The 13,902-nt window shown below is 41.4% G+C and overlaps 2 long non-coding RNA genes across 3 annotated transcripts in view; one reads left to right on the forward strand and one right to left on the reverse strand.

Moving 5' to 3' along the window:
- Positions 1-13,902, forward strand: part of LOC149122541 (uncharacterized) — a 354,460-nt gene that overhangs the window by 29,714 nt on the left and 310,844 nt on the right. The gene's annotated exons all lie outside the window — the stretch shown is intronic.
- Positions 6,743-11,586, reverse strand: LOC149122542 (uncharacterized). Its single transcript, XR_016219312.1, has 3 exons — positions 11,445-11,586; positions 10,696-10,745; positions 6,743-6,872 (listed from the first exon to the last, which is right to left on the reverse strand). It is a non-coding gene; the product is annotated as an uncharacterized LOC149122542 (long non-coding RNA).

A 13,902-nucleotide genomic window follows, 5' to 3' on the forward strand; every position in this document is an offset into this window, starting at 1 on the left:
CAACCCACTTAAGAGATGGGCCAAGGACCTCAATAGACATTTTTCAAAAGAGGAAATCCAAATGGCCAACAGACACATGAAAAAATGTTCAGGATCACAAGCAATCAGGGAAATGCAAATCAAAACCACAATGAGGTTTCACCTCACCCCGGTTAGAATGGCTCACATTCAGAAATCCACCAACAATAGATGCTGGAGAGGATGTGGGGGAAAAGGGACACTAACCCACTGTTGGTGGGAATGCAAACTGGTTAAGCCACTATGGAAGTCAGTCTGGAGATTCCTCAGAAACCTGAATATAACCCTACCATTCAACCCAGCCATCCAACTCCTTGGAATTTACCCAAAGGAAATTAAATTGGCAAACAAACAAGCTGTCTGCACCTTAATGTTTATTGCAGCTCAATTCACAATAGCTAAGACCTGGAACCAACCCAAATACCCATCAACAGTAGACTGGGATAAAGAAATTATGGGATATGTACTCTATAGAATACTATACAGCAGTCAAAAACAATGAAATCCAGTCATTTGCAACAAAATGGAGGAATCTGGAAAATATTATGCTGAGTGAATTAAGCCAGTCCCAAAGGGACAAATATCATATGTTCTCCTGGATCAGCGACAACTAACTGAGCACCAAAGGGGAAACCTGTTGAAGTGTCATGGACACTATGAGAAACAGTGACTTGATCAGCTCTTGTCCTGACTGTTGATGTACAATGTAATACTTTATCCTTTTTAGTATTTTCTTTTTGTTTTGTTCTAGTACTATTGGTTGAACTCTGTAATTAACACACAATTATTCTTAGGTGTTTAAATTTTAACTGAAAAGTGATCCCTGTTAAATGTAAGAGTGGGAATAAGAGAGGGAGGAGATGTACAAATTAGGACATGCTCAAGCTGACTTTCCCCAAATGGTGGAGTTAGAACCATGCCAGGGGATCCCAATACAATCCCATCAAGGTGGCATGTATCAGTGCCATCTCACTAGTCCAGGTGATCAACTTCAGTTCACAATTGATCACACTGATAGGTCTAAGAGTCAAAGGGATCACACAAACAAGACTAGTGTCTGCTAATACTAACTGATAGAATAAAAAAAGGAGAGAATGATCCATCACGGGAAGCGGGATACACAGCAGACTCATAGAATGGCAGATGTCCTAAATAGCACTCTGGCCTCGGAATCAACCCTTAAGACATTCGGATATGGCTGAAGAGCCCATGAGAGTATTTTAGGCATGGAAAGCCAAGACACTATGGAAAAAAAAAAAAAAAAGAAGACCTAAATGGAAGATCTCAGGGAGTGAGATCCCAGTGGAAAGAACAGGCCATCAAAGAAGGAGGTAACTTTCTCTGAAGGGAGGAGAGAACTTCCACTTTGACTATAACCCTGTCTGAATAAGATCGAAGTCGGCGAACTCAAAAGGCTTCCATAGCCTTGGCAACTCATGACTAGAGCCTAGGGAGATTACTGACGCCATAAACAAGAGTGTCAAATTGTTAAGTCAACAACAAGAGTCACTGTGTATTTACTTCTCATGTGGGATCTGTCCTTAATGTGTTTTCCAATGTGTAGTAATGCTATAACTAGTACTGAAACAGTATTTTACACTTTGTGTTTCTGTGTGGGTGCAAACTGATGAAATCTTTACTTAATGTATGCTAAACTGATCTTCTGTATATAAAGATAATTGAAAATGAATCTTGATGTGAATGGAATGGGAGAGGGAGCAGGAGATGGGAGGGGTGCGAGTGGGAGAGAAATTATTGGGGGGGGGAAGCCATTGTAATCCATAAACTGTACTTTGGAAATTTATATTTACTAAATAAAAAAATTGGTTTTTATATAACTGTTTTTGTATCTTTAGTTTATTCAGTTAACTGAATTGAAAAGTTCTAGAGAACATTATGAATTCCTGAGTTCATGGGGACTTTGGATGCTCCAAAGGGCAAGATTGATACTATAAGATTTCTGGGACAGGCCAAAAGAAGGCAATGAGTAAATCAGGCTGTGAAATTTGGACCCAAGGAGAAAAAAGCAAAATAAATCCTATTTTTTTTTGCAGGCAGAGTTAGACAGTGAGAGTTATAGACAGTGAGAGAGACAGAGAGAAATGTCTTCCTTCCATTGGTTCACCCCCCTAAATTGCCACTATGGCTGGTGCGCTGTACCGATTCAAAACAAGGAGCCAGGTGCTTCCTCCTGGTCTCCAATGCGGGTGCAGGGGTCCAAGCACTTGGGCCATTCTCCACTGCCCTCCCAGGCCACAGCAGAGAGCTGGACTGGAAGAGGAGCAACCAAAACAGAATCCGGTGCCCCAACCACGACTAGAACCCGGGGTGCCGGCGCCACAGGCAGAGGATTAGCCAAGTGCACTGCGGCGCTGGCCAATAAATCCTGTCTTTTAGAGCATGTACAGCTGAAATCCATTTCCTGGGTGACCAATACCTACCAAATGGTTGTCCAAATTCATTTTCCCGGAGATGTTTGCTTCTAAGACAAAATAACAAGCATTTATCCTTCTACCTTATGCAAACCAAATAAAGGAATATATATATATATACATATATATGTGTATATATAATATACACTGTCACATGGGCATATGCATATGTTAAATTTTATATAATTTAAGATATAACTTTAAAGATAACTGATTATTTAAGGAAAACATGACAAGAATATATTGGATCATGAAATATCTAACAGGAACAACTATAATAACAATAGCATAAAGACTACACTGATTAAAGAGATGGTTGGCAGAGATATCTAAATGCCTAAAAGCTGAGATGATCCAGCCATATATAGGATTAAAATCTAGTCTTCTTTTAAGAATTCCTTTTCAGAGCCTTTGTTATAGTGTGAGATTTTTTTTTCAAGAGAATTGTGTCCTGCTGGGTGGCTGGATTAAGGGAAGATATTTATAAGGCTGCTGTGAAGGGATTGGGTGAAAGGGGTGCTGCGATTTCACAGCATCCCTCTGTGAGCACACTTGTAAAAGCCATTATGGTGCCTGGCACATGACTGGGGGAAGAGGCAGTGTCAGGGAGATGATGAAGATGCTGTCTGGAATAAGGGCTTGCCAACAAGCCAAGAACATCTGTCACCAATATTTCTACTTCTTGTGGCATCTGCAACTTTCTTACTCTTAGTGTATACTTTCTGCAGACTTGGTTTCACTTTTTCCCTCACCTGCTTAAAATATAAGCATTCTACAAGAGGATTAGGGCCTGTGTAAGTGTGCTGCCATATGATTTAAACCTTTGGTGCCACCATCTGAGTCCACGTTCTAACAGAGACAATCAAACCATATAACTTTTCATATCATTTCCAAAGATACATCCTCTTCTCCCCGTTTTTTAAAACTTGTCCTTAAACTCCTGGCCTTCTCCTTCCTGAATTCCGTATTTTGAGCTTTGAACTGATTGGTATCAATGGAAAATTAACAGGTGTGAAATCACATTATAAATGACTTTCAATAGCCAAAGAAAACTCTTTAATGGGATTATTAAGCTAATTCAAGGAACTTTGGACCAACAGTCATTTTACCCATCAACATTTAAAGAGGCATAGGATAGACAGATTTAAAAAGCAATTAAAAAGCCTAGGGAATTTCTTTCTCTTTGAAAGTAAAGTATGTTTCTTTTAGATGCAACTGGTTTTTATTTTAATTAAGGTAACCTTAAATTCCAACAAATCTCCTATCTTGAGCTCTCAAAAATGAATTACTTAAACAATGTTGTGAAGTGGGTTTCCTTGGGATGCATCCTGCAATAAGGAGGTAGATAAGATTGTGGCCTCAATCCTTTTGCTTCAGATCTGAGATTTGTACCTCTGTGATATTTACTTCTAAATACTTGGATAATGAATGATACAGTGAGAAGAAGGAACTTTCCCTAGTCATCAATTTCTTCCCTGTGCTTAGCATCCGTCTACCCTGTGATGCTCAGGACAGTAGGGCAGCCAGTGTCAGCTTCTGTTTGCTCTGAGACTTACATTGCTGCCCATAGATACCTCTGTTCTTTCCTGGAAAGGAAGTGGGAGTTAGAAAGTACGAGGAGCAAAGCGGGTTGTGTAGGAGTTAAGAACACTCTCCAGAATCGGATGAAATTCTGTCCCTATCACTTCCCAATTGCATGACACTGGGTGGAAGTGGGGAACACTTCTTTCCTGTTCATGAGGTTTCCTTCCATGTGGAGAGAATTTATTACAAAAAAATGGACACAGGTGCTTTCCTTCCCTGTAGGCGTAAGCCTTGAAATGTACTCTTTCTTTCATTTTTCCCCCACTCATATACAGTAAATTTAATAATAGTCACAGAGCATTGAAACTATACTAGTATATGATTCTTAACAATTTGAAAAATATTAAAAACAAAGTTTGACAAAATACTATATTTGCAGCAGAACATACACACAGGCATTTTTCTTTTTGCATTTTTAAAAAGATTATTTATCTGAAAGAGAGGGAGAGAATATCAGCCTTGTAATCCCTGGCTCACTCCCCAAATGGCTGTGATGACCAAGCTGAAGGCAGGAACCAGGAGCTTCATTGGGGTCTCTCATGTGGGTGGTAGGGGCCCAAACACTCAGGCCATCTTCTGCTGCTTTGCCAAGGCACATTAGCAGGGAGCTGGACTGAATGTAGAGTGTGGGGAGCAACTCGGCCTAGACTAAGTTACTGGAATTAAGACTTATTCTATGCATCTGCTCTCCCACAATATGGCGCTGGGAGAGGAGGCAACAGCTTCTACCCAGCTGCCTCTCACCAACTTGACAAGCTGCAGGACCTGCTCCTGATTGGAGGAGAGCAGCGTACTCGGCGTGTGGGTAGCAGAGTTGGGATTGGCGGAAGAGGACTATAAAGGAGGAGAGAGACAACATGCACCAGGAACATCTAAGGGGAACATCTAAGGGGAACACCTGTGCAGCCCCCGAGAGAGCCAGCCGGCGGTGTGCCGCTCCCCCGCGGAAGTGGGGAATGTGGCAGGGGGAACTGCCCTTCCACGGAGGTGGAAGGGTCGGTAGCCAACCCGGGAAGAACCAGCAGCAAACCCGGGAAGGGCCGAGCAGACGAAAGAACAACGCAGGGTCCTGTGTCGTTCCTCCACGAAGACGGGGAGCGACAGTAGAGCAACTGGGACATGGATTGGCACCCATATGTGATGCTGGCATCACAGGTGGCAGCTCTACTGGCTATGCTACAAGCCCCTTGAATTTTTTTAACTTTACTTCCTAAGTATAAGGGAGAATGTGATATTTGTGTTTCTGTGGCCAATTTATTTCACCCAACATCATGTCCTCCAGCCTCCAGGTGCAACCATTTTAATGCAAATTATACAATTCCATTCTTTTTTATACCTGAATAACATTCTACTGTGTGTTTGTATGTGTATATGTGCCAGTTTCTTTATCCATTCCTGTACACATTGGTTGATTTTTCTTCTTTTTTATGAGATTAATTTTATTTACTTGAAAGTCAGAGTTACACAGAAAGAGAAGGAGAGGCAGAGAGAGAGAGAAAGAGAGAGCGAGCGAGAGAGGTCCTCCACCCACTGATTCTCTCCCCAATTGGTCACAATGGCTGGAGCTGTGCGGATCTGAAGCCAGGAACCAGAACCTGTTCCAGGTCTCCCATGCGGGTGCAGGGGCCCAAGGACCTGGGCCATCTTCCGCTGCTTTCCCAGGCCATAGCAGAGAGCTGGACCGGAAGTGGAGCAGCTGAGACCCAAACTGGTGCCCATTTGGGATACCAGCACTGCAGGCGGCAGCATTACCTGCTACACCACAATGCTGGCCCTGAATTGGTTGATTTTTATATTGGGTACTGTGATCAGTGCTGCTGTGAACACTGTGACACCGGCATCTCTGACACAATGTGTTCATGTCTTTTGGATATATACCCAGTAGTGGGATTGCTGGAACATATGTAAAGTCTTTCATTTTTTAAAAAGATTTTATTTATTTATTTGAGAGCTAGAGTTACAGACAATGAGTGGGAGTAACAGAAATGTCTTCCGTCCGTTGGTTCACTCCCCAAGTGGCTGCGATGGCCGGAGCTGCACCGATCCCAAGCCAGGAGCCAGGTGCTTCTTCCTGGTCTCTTGGGTGCAGCAGCCCAAGGACTTGGGCCTTCCTCCATTGCCCTCCTGAGCCACAACAGAGAGCTGGACTGGAAGAGGAGCAACCGGGACTAGAACCCTGTGCTCATATGGGATGCTGGCGCTGCAGGCAGAGGATTAACCAAGTGACCCACGACGCCAACCCCCTCTGCCATAGCAGAGAGCTGGATTGGAAGAGGAGCAACCCGGTGCCCTATGGGATGCCAGTGCTGAAGGTGGAGGATTAACCTACTGCTGCATGACGCCAGCCACAAGTCTTTCAGTTTTTTTAAGAAATTGCCATACTGTTTTCCATAGTGGCTGTATAAATTTATATTCTCATAAACAGTGTATCAGAGTTCCCCTTTCTCCACATCCTCACCAACATTTGTTGTTCTCTTTTATATAATAGCCGTTCCCGTGGGATGAAGTGATATCTAATTATGGTTTTTATTTGCCTTTTGCTGATGGCTAGTGATGTTAAGCATTGTTGGCCATTTTGTATTTCTTATTTTTGTAAGTGTCTATTGAGAGTTTTTTTCCCCACTACTTCATTGGATTGGTTGGATTTTGTTGTTTTTTTGTTTGGTGTTAGGATTTTTGACTTGCTGATATATTCTAGATATTATTCACACTTATTTAGAGCTTGCCAAGTGTTTGCTTTGGACAATGAGATATTAGCAAACACAATTTAAATTGAGGCTTGAGCAAATACTTTCCCCTTGGGCCAGTTCTCTCTTGCAGCTCTTGGGAGCCATTTGTCTGCAATGAGAATGAAAGGCATCTCAATAAAGACTCGGTTACTGGAAATGCTATTGTTACAAATTTTTTGAATTCACAAGGATAAATATTTTCTCCCCATTTAATAAATGCATTATGCCTATATTAACTTTACTAGGCAATTTCTTGCAATTGACATTGGGTTAACCATTTTGAATTCTGGCAACTGAATTGTACCTTGGAAAATTGTAACCTAAGAAAATGAAATCTCCATCTATCTTAATTCTACTATTTTTAAGTGCTTTTTGGCAATACATGTCTACAATTCCTTCTCTAAAACCCTTGATGTCATGTGTGTTTCTAAATTGAAAGTAATTCCTGTAACTGTAAGTATCATACGATATCTCTAACAGGATCTTCTAGTGCACCACACAATCTAACATTCATATTTATCTAGCAAAGTACATGAATATTTATATTAGGTATGTTACATAAAAAATAAATAACACTGGTGATTTGAGGTAAATATTTTACACCAAATGATTTATGGATTTTGGAAATGAAGGTAAAAGACTATGGATCAATATATACTGTTAGAGTCTAGGAATAAAAGTTTCCCTAGAATAATGCTTTAGCACTGAAGACATTATTTTCTGAATATTGTATGTTTTGGGCCGGTGTTACATAACTTTTCTAGCTCTACTCAGTCCTGAGGCTCTTAAAAAAGTGGGACAGGTTATTGATGTTATGCAGGCTTAGCGTTTACACACATTGTATTTACATCAGACTTAAGCCAGACTTAAGCCTGGCTAAACAGCAGTCACTGAAGTGAGATACAACCATAGGAACTTCATTCTACCTAGACAGTAAGAACCCTTCTAATTGAGACTAAAGCAAAGAAACTGTGACAAACTTAAACTTCCTTGGACATTTGACTTACATTTGAGTCACCCATACTCAATGATCATTTATGGAGAAAAGGGGAAGGAATGAGGAAGAGAAGGAAGGAAGAAAGGAGAAAGAGGTGGAGGTAGGGAGGGAGCATGGATCTAGTTAACTGGCCTGGAGAGAGAGGACTGAGCTAGAAATGCAGAAAACAAGGCTGAACAGTCATGAACAGTCATACATGGAAGGAAGATTGGGTTGGGGGGCTGTGGTTCAGTGCTCACAGAGGACGATGGTCTCCAGCACATCTAGCACAATGGAGTTAGGACATCAGATCCATATTCATCGATCACCCTTAGTGCAGAAGGCTTTCTTTCTTTTTTTTTCTTTTTGACAGGCAGAGTTAGTGAGAGAGACAAAGAGAAAGGTCTTCCTTCCATTGGTTCACCCCCCAAATGGCCGCTATGGCTGGCGTACTGTGCTGATTCGAAGCCAGGAGCCAGCAGCTTCCTCCTGGTCCCCCATGCGGTTGCAGGGCCCAAGCACCTGGGCCATCCTACACTGTCTTCCTGGGCCACAGCAGAGAGCTGGACTGGAAGAGGAGCAACCGGGACAAAATCTGCTGCCCCTACCGGGACTAGAACCTGGGGTACTGGTGCCATAGGCGGAGAATTAGCCTAATGAGCCGCGGCGCCTGCCAAAAGGCTTTCTTATATGTCAAGAAGCCTGGGTTTCAGAAAGCTTAAGGCTAGGGTAGATTAAGCCTCTTCATAGGAGATTGTTAGTACTTACAGTGAATGGATCCAGGGCATACTGGGATTGATAGTTATATGACCACTGTCAATTTGACCAAGTGTTTCTTAAGGTAAAGAAAGGAATTGGTGAATATGAAAGTTAATTTCTCTGAAGAAAACCACTAGATAACTCTAGGTATCTATTTTTAATAAAAGTTGACAATTCATAGTATGTTGTTAGTTACTGTCTGGTAATATTTTATACTGGGCACATGGTGTGCCTATTTTCTTTGAAAGCACTATAACTGGAGGTCCCAGGCACCTCATGAAATATATGTAATTTGACTTCCTTTGAAAGTTGGTCTGTTATTTTGACTACTGATGCTAAAGATAAGAATCACAAGAAGACTATTAATCTAGTCTTTTTCATTTTCCACTAGAAAATGATATTTTTTTTCACAATTTAATGGTTTATATGGGGACAAGAAGGTCGGTTGGTGGAGAAGCCAGCACAGGAATCCGTACAGTTGCCCTATGGATTACTCCTCCTGGCCTTCCTATCTCTTTGGACAGCAGCAAGGTCCTGGCATGTGTCTAAAAGTGGCATGTCAACAGTCATCTTTGTTTTGTTTTACTTTGTCATCAGTGGTTAATACTTCCTGGCATATAAGAAAAGGATTACATCTTGATGCACAGATTTCCTTCTCCTATTGATAGCCTGAGCAATTTGTTGGGAGCTGAGGTTCATTAAATAAGCTTGCCTTTTAATCACGACCGGTCTGGAAACAGTTTAGACTAGCAAGCCTAAGAAAAATCCACCACTCTTTCCTAAGTCAGGTTCCTTTCTGTGTGACTGTATTATGTTGGCCTTTGTTGTACTTCCTGCTTTGGGCCAATAATGGGGCATTACTGACCCTTGTTTGTTTTTAAGAATGATGACAGATTTCCTGCAGCTCTTTCTGCAACCAGACAGCTGTGGAAACATCACAGAAACGAAGCAAACATCTCCCAGGCACCCAGGAAAGCTCCTAAACATCCACTATTGTTTTATTCCTCGCTTTGGGGAGTCTTTGCTGGGTGCCATCTTGGGAACCAGGACCGTTTCTCACCTCAAGTCCTTGCCCCTGGAATCTGTTAATCATGGTCATTCCCCTTTCTCAGCCCTTGTGTAGTTGCTGGGTATTGTCCATGCAGCTGTTGATTATTCTGGCCTAGCCAACCTTTTGGAGTATACAGATTTGATTACAAAAAGGGAACCTTAAGGGTACACATTATATGTAGCTTAGATTTTAGACATGGCACTGTGTCACTTAAGTGTGTAGTAGGTAAAACTATGGGTCAGATTTAAAATTTTTCTATCCATTACCACTTAAAATACCCCTTCTGGACAGTTAGGAAAAATGAGCTATACTTTGAAAAGTCTACTTTTGTGATTGACAGGCTATCTCCCCATCTGCTTATTTTCCCTTTAAGAATAAACTGACAGGAGTGGCCCTTTAGCCCATATACCACATTGGAGTATGTAATACAGTTCTCAGTTCTGGTTCCAATGCCAGCTTCCTGGTAATGCCGACTGTGAGAGGCGGTGGTGAGGACTCAGGTAACCGGAATCCTGCCATCTACATGAGAGACCAGGATTACATTCTCAATCCCTCACTTTGGCTCCCCAGTTTTTGTGGAAATTTCAGAAGAGAACCAGAAGATTGGAGCACTTTTTTGAGTCTGTTTCTCTCTGTTTCTCTGTGTCTCTGCCTCTCAAGAAAGCAAATAAATAATTTTAAAAAGGAATACATAGAAGCCTATCCAAATACATTGAATTTCACCTTTTCCAGTTTCTCCAGGATCATTTTCATTTTCTCTCTCTCCCTCTCCCACATTCACCCATACCAATACCTACCACAGATTCCAAATGAGAGGACCTGACAAATGTCTCTTGAATTTACTCCTTTTTCTCTACCTCCACCACCACCACCACCACCACCACCACCACATCCTCTTTAAGGCAGTGTCATCTCCTGCTGGGCCCAGTTAGAGTCTCCTACATTACCTGCCAGCAGGTAATGACACCTCCACATTCATTCTTTCAATTCAGATGAGTAATCTCAAAACACGTTTTTCTCAACTGTTTGTTTAAATCAGACTGATTATCTCAATTTCTAACTCAAAATTCTTATTTAAATTTTAATTTCAGAAGTTTCAAATTTACAAAACAAAAGTTATAGAGTTATAGGAAGAGTTTCCCATACCTCACACTCAGATTTCCCTCTTATTAGCATCTTCACTTTCTTCTCATTTCCTAGAAAATTTAAGAAAAACTCATTGAACTGAAAGGTCTGGCTCCTGACCAACTCTCACATTTCCTCACATCACTGTATTCGTTTACCCTCTCTATTTTAGGCACAGTGGCCTGGTCGCATCACCAGAACTAGGCTCATGCAATGCCCCCATCTTGATATGCTTTCCTCTCTCTTCCAAACTGAATTAGCTCCCAGTGCTCCTCCAGCTCTCGTGTGAAGCATCAGCCCCCAGGAAAGCCTTCCCTGATCCCATAAGCAGCACAGATCTCACAGCACCAAATCCTCTGCTTCAGAATGTAAACAGGTATTCATATCAGTACGGCATTAAAGTTTTTCTACTCCACTAGACCTTCAGCTCCAGCAAGGGCTGGGAGGTTATTTTGTTTACCACTGCATCCCCAGCACATCCGTGGTTTATTGTATTTAAAAAATTCATAGTAAATAAATTAATAGATTGTTTTTAGTTTGTTATAAGCATAGAAAATGTGTGGCAAAATGACTTTGGCCATTTAGTTTCACACAATCGTTAAGTTCTTCTAAGAAACATCTCAGTAGCCACCAAGTTGCTTGAGTTAGAAGGGTTGTGACCTCTTCCCAACCTCACTTAAAGTTTATAATAAGCCACACCGTTTCACATTACATTTTGCCACACACACAAAAACACACCATCAGCTCTTATAGCCCTCTGTGCTGCTCACCTTCCAAGAAACTGCTTGAAACTTATGACTGAGGAGTAGGCATTTGGAGTTCTGGTATGATGCTGTTCAGGATGCCTGTGACCCATATTGGAGTGCCTAGGTTTGAGTCCTGGACCTGCTCTCAATTTTGGCTTCCTGCTAATCCACTCCCTTGGAGGCAGCTCAATTTATTGGGCCTCTGATACCCACATGGGAGATCCAGATTGAGTTCCTGGCTACTGGTTTTGGACTGACCCAGTCCTTTCTGTTGTAGGCATTTGCAAAATGAATCAGTAGATAGTTTCTGTCTCTGTCTCTTGCTATCTGTGCCTCTCTCTGCCTTTCAAATAAAGATTTAAAAAAAACTATTTATTTATTTGAAAGAGTTACAAAAAAAAAAAAAAAAACAGGGAGGGAGGGAGGGAGGGAGAGAGAGAGAGAGATTGATTGATTGATTACATCTGCTGGTTCACTACCCAGAAGGCTGCAATGGCCGGGGCTGGGTCAGGCCAAAGCCAGAAGCCATGAGTTCTTTTGGATTCTCATATGGCTGACAAGAGTCAGAGAGTTGGTACAGTTTCTATTGCTTTTCCCAGGCCATTATCAAGGGAGCTAAATCAGAAGTGGAGCAGCCAGGACTCAAACTGGCACACATTTGGGATGCAAGTGTTGCAGGTGGTGGCTTTACTTACTATACCACAGTGCCAGTCCCAAAATAAATGAAATTTTTAAGAAGCTATAACTGAGAATTACTCCTTGTATGATGTTGGGAAAATATTCTTCAGGTTGTAATAACTAATAACTAGGGTGTTTGGAATTCCAGAGAACTCTGGGCTCTTCAAAATCAGAATGATGACTTTAAACCATCAAAGCCTACGAGTTTTTGTGCTCCTGACATATTCATTTATCCTGGATTATCACTTTCATAAAAGTCCGGAATTCTAAGATGAAGAGTGCAATAAATAGAAACAGTTCCTGCATGTGTGTGATTACTGTAGGAATAAAGCAAATGATTAGAAAGGAACTGCCCTCATTTAAAAAAAATTCTAAGTCATTGTTCCTTAGCCATACGAGAGTAGCTCAAAACAGCTCAGATAATGATGATTTATTAGGAACATTCCCTGAGCACCTGAAGGCTGAAGGTCCTTGTCCCTACAGTGAATGAGTCATCATAATGTGTTTGTGCAATACGGAGAGGAAAACAACAAGCTCATATCTCCCTCTCACACTAATGATAAGGTGGCACACACTTCATCAACACAAAGGGCACTGACATAATTCAGAGGTCAGTTTTCAAAGGAACTATTGAGACGTATCCTTTTAAGTTACGAGAAAAACAAATTTCAGGAAAAGGATAGAATAATCATTGAGATTAGATTAGATTCATGGCTCAACACTGGGGTAATTGTGCCTCTTAAGGGCTATTTGAAATGCCTGAGGACATTTTTGTAGTCTCTACTGGGTGGGGTACTGATGGCGTCTAATAAATAGAAGCCAGGGATGTGGTGGCCGAACACCTGCATCATACAGCACTGCACCTGCCCAACCCCTTCAAGGAATGACCTGGTTCCTGATGTCAATAGTGATGCTCTGGCGACTCCCTGTGTTAGATTCCAGTTGACGAAATGTGAGAGTTGCTGGCATTCAAGGGGAAGTGATTTGTGCAGGCACCACATAGCTGGTAGCTGAGCTTAGACCAGGTTCTCTCTGCTCTATCACACTCTTATTGTCAAACACATAATCTAGTGAAGAGAAGTACTGAATGGATTTCACAGTGATGTAAAACTTGCAAAAAAAAAAAAACAACAAAGATTGAGAACATAGTTTGAATTTTTGTGGTAGGTATTATTTTTATACTTTAATACAATCTGATTTTTTCTTCTTTTATGTGATTCTCTCCTCCATCCTCCTTTTTGCTTACTTCCTCATGAGTATATGGCCTTTGATATTTTTCTGTGTATGTAGAGACATAACCATATATCTACTATAAATATTCATACCTACTTTTTTGTTTATTTTGCAGATATGGTTTCATACTATTTATAATATCCCACAGCTTGCTTTTCTCTTTCAAAAATATTTCACAGGAAATCTAGCAAATACTAGTAAAACAGCAAAATCAGAGCCAGAAATTAGCTTCTACCACTATGCATGTGTCAGCTCCCAGTGGAAAATTCTAACATCATAATACTGAGGACAGATATTCAGCTGTTTTCTCTGTCTTTCCTGAATTGCTGAATGGTAGGCTAGCATCTAGTCCTGGGGAAATCACAGTTAGGGGCAGGTGTCTGACACACCCACACATACACTGTGATTTAGTGAATTCCAGACACAAAAGGATTAAATGCTGCCTTAGAAGGGACAGAGCTGTCAAGTGCTTGAGAATTCTAGCTGTGGGCAAATCTGAAAGCATCACCAGCTGGTATCTGAAGACAAGGCCTCTCATAAACAGCAGGAGATGAATGACCGTGGAGCAATT

This window comes from Oryctolagus cuniculus, chromosome 13 (assembly GCF_051225735.1).
Source record: "Oryctolagus cuniculus isolate XC-2025 breed Fujian yellow rabbit chromosome 13, ASM5122573v1, whole genome shotgun sequence".
Lineage (NCBI taxonomy): Eukaryota > Metazoa > Chordata > Mammalia > Lagomorpha > Leporidae > Oryctolagus > Oryctolagus cuniculus.